The following is a 3,761-nucleotide window of genomic DNA, read 5'->3' on the forward strand; positions in this document are numbered from 1 at the left end:
AAACTGGTATAAGCCAAAGGGAGTGATGAAGGCAGACTTGGGGATGGACTCAGGGTCGAGGGGAATTTGCCAATAACCCTTGCATAGGTCGAGGGTGGTCAGGAAGTGGCCCTGGGCGATTCAATCTAACAGTTCATCTACTCAAGGCATGGGATAGGCGTCAGTGGTGGTTCTGTTGTTGAGTCTATGGTAGTCAACGCAGAACCGGGTAGTTCCATCCTGCTTGGGTCCTAACACTACCGGGGAGGCCCAAGAACTGTTGGACAGTTCAATGATACCGAGGTCCAACATTCTCCGGAGCTCCTGGTGCATACTTTCCCTGATGTCCTCTGAGACCCTGTAGGGAGCCTGTCGCAGGGGGGTCTGTCCTGGGGTCTCCACCTGGTGGATGGCTGTGGTGGTAAACCCAGGGACAGTAGAGAACATGTCACTTCTCAGTTCCAGGAGTCGCCGGACCTGCCTTTTCTGTCCGGGCTCTAACCTGTCGTCTAAGGATATGTCATCCACCCAGTGGGGGGCATCAGTAGGTCCGGGAAGCTCCGGCATTGGAAGAATTTCAGAGTGCTCCTCTGCCGGCGCACAGATAGTGGCCACATCTCTGGGTCTTTCTATGTATGCCTTCAACATGTTCACATGAAAAGGTCCGATGGCTCCTTTCATCTGAACACTTCGCTAACTGTTGTTCAGTTGTTCCACAACCTGGTAGGGTCCTTGCCAAGAGGCCTGTAGCTTATCTGTTTTGACAGGCTTCAGGGCGAGGGCCTTCTGTCCCACTATCAGGGTTCGGGTAAGGGCATTGCGATCGTACCATCGCTTCTGTTTGTGTTGAGAGGCCTGAAGGTTCTCACGGACCTGGGCAGCCAGGTCCTGCAGCCGGTCGCTGAGCTGGAGTACGTACCCCATGACAGAGTGCTCTTCCCCTCCTGTGGTTCCCTCCCAGTGGGCTCGTACCAAATCTAGCGTGCCCCTAACCTTTTGACCATACAGTAGTTCAAAAGGGGAAAAGCCTGTGGATTCCTGAGGCACCTCTCGATATGCAAAGAGGAAGTGCGGCAGGAATTTTTCCTAGTCCTTGTGAGTGGCTGAGAACATCCGAAGCAGTTGCTTTAGGGTCCCGTTAAACCTCTCACACAGCCCATTCGTCTGGGGATGGTAAGGGGTGCTGTGCAGGGGTTTAATCCCGCACAACTTCCAGAGTTATTGAGTGATTTCCGCAGTGAACTGTGTTCCCTGATCGGAAATCACTTCCCGAGGGAAGCCTACCCTGGTGAATATCCGGAGCATTGCATCTGCTATGGTCTCCACCGTGATATTGGCCAAGGGGATTGCCTCTGGGTATTCAATGGCATAGTCTACCACTGTAAGGATGTATTTCTTTCCTGAGGAGCTGGGCCGAGCTAATGGCCCCACAATGTCTACTGCTATTCGGCTAAAGGGTTCATCAATAATGGGCAGGGGATGGAGGAGGGCTTTCGTATTGTCTCCCGTCTTTCCTACCTTCTGGAAACCTCACAGGATTTACAGTATTCCTTAATATCAGCTGTAAACCTGGCCAAAAGAAGGTTTGAGTCAAGCAGTGGTGGGTCCTTTGCTTTCCTAAGTGGCCGGCTAAGGGAATGTCATGCCCTATTTTCAGCAGGTTGGACCGAAACTTCTTCGGTACGACCAGCTGGCATTTGGGCACCAGTCCTTTCCTCCTCTTTGAGATCCGGTACAGGAGCTCGCCCTCCCACTGGAACCATTCGTCTCTGGGGCCCTGGGCGTCAGCATCTACTCGGTCTTGGTAAGGGGCCAGGGTTGGGTCGCTCAAGGTCTCTTTGGTAGGAAGGGGTTGCCCAGGAGGGGGTGGTGGCAAGTTCGGGTTTAGTGGGGACGGACAGTCGGGGTAAGGTAGGAGTCTAGGAGTCGGGGCAGTAGGTCTTACCTGGTTCCCTAGAGTTGGTGAGGTGGCTTGGCATCTGGCCTGCTGGCGGGTAGTCACAGGGCAGGTGTCCGGAGAGGTATTCCCCAAAAAGGCGGAGACAAAATGACCGAGGTCGTTTCCCAACAGGACCTTGGCAGGGATGTTTTGCATAACCCCCACTTTTACATTGCGGCGTCGGTTTTCCAGTCCAAATGGATCCTCAGAACAGCACCTCCCGCTACCCCTACAGCAAGGGTCCATCCAGTGTGACCTGAGTGGGGAACGAGGTGGGGCTGAATCAAAGAAATGGTGGCCCCAGTACCCCTCATTCCTTGAGCCACCTACCTGTTGACCCATACCTCTTGGCGATTTTGTTGTCGGTTGTCTTGGTCCACTAAATTGACGTGGTGCAAGACACCCACTTCTTCTGGCCACTCAGCATATGGGTCAGAGCTCGCTGTTACAATGGGCAGCAGCCTGGTTGGTGCAGACTGTAGGAGCTCCCCACGGAGTTGGGACAGGGCTACTTGGCGGCTGGGCTTGGGGGTTTCTTTGTCTTGTTGGGCAGTTCTGTATCATATGGCCGGGGTGTCCACACCCATAACACCCCCGAGGATTGCTGCCTCCGGCCAGGTAGACAAAGGGCGACCAGGTCTGGGGCTGCCGCAAAGCTGTTAGGGGGTGAGCTGGGGCTGGAGCGGAGCGGGTTGCTGGCTGGAGGTCTGTGGCCACCTGGAGCTGGGCATCCACATACTGATTGGCCAGGGTGGTGGCTTGGTCCGCTGTTCTGGGTCCCTTGTCCTTTACCCAGTCCCTTATCTCTGCTGGGGTGCGGTTGTAGAACTGTTCCAGGAGCATGAGTTGAACAGCTTCATTTAGGGTGGTGATGTGACACCCAGTAACCCAGGAGTTCAAGGACCGAGCTAAGCGGTGGGCAAACTTGGTATAAGGCTGCTCCTCTTGTCTTTGTAGTCCCCTGAATCTTAGCTGGTGAGCCTCCGGTGTGAGTCCATACCGGGCAAGGATGTGCTCCTTCACCCGGTCATAGTTGTCTTGATCTCCAGAGGGAACAGTGTGGAAAGCCTCCAGGGTCCTACCGGACAGTTTCCCAATTAAGATAGTAACCCTATCGGCATCAGTGACCCCATGCATCCGGCACTGGGTCTCAAACAGCTGTAGGTAGTGGTCGATATCCTCACTCTCATCATCCTGGAATGCTCAGAAAGACCCGTGAGGTAGTTTCTTGGGCCGGGAAGGGGGGTCCAGGGTATCCGGCATGACCCCCCCATAGACTTCTGAAGCTCCAACATATGTACCTTGGTGGCGTCAGTCACTATCCGAGTAACAATCTCCTCAGAGGGGGTTAGGTCCATAGAGAGCCAGTTGCCTCTGTATCTGCCGCTGCAGGTCGGACATTGTAGTCCCTTGAGTGGAGGCTGTACTGGGCCATCCCCCGATTTGGTCGCTGTCCGACCCACCAGCCCGATTGTCCTCCATCACTTCGGCTATGAGCACTGCTGTTGTCTTGTAGCCCAGGAAAGTGATTCTAGCAGGAGCCCACCTAAATGACTAGACAGACTAGCATTCAGTTGATATAAGAACTGACTTTATTGGGACAAACACACATCTTTTATACATACAACTCATCTTGATAAGACATGAGACAATGCCACAGTTTTCCTGCCATTCCCGCCCCTCCAGACAGGCTGGCACCGGCCATAGCGGCCATGGTCCTACAGATTCAGGTGATCCCGGTGGAGTGGCGGCACTTCCAGGGTGTGATTTTAAAGCTCTCGGTCCCCAGAATCTACAGTCCAGAAAGCGACATGATCCGTGGCTGGGGACCAGAGTTATGCTG

Source organism: Bombina bombina, chromosome 9 (assembly GCF_027579735.1).
Source record: "Bombina bombina isolate aBomBom1 chromosome 9, aBomBom1.pri, whole genome shotgun sequence".
Taxonomy (NCBI): Eukaryota; Metazoa; Chordata; class Amphibia; order Anura; family Bombinatoridae; genus Bombina; species Bombina bombina.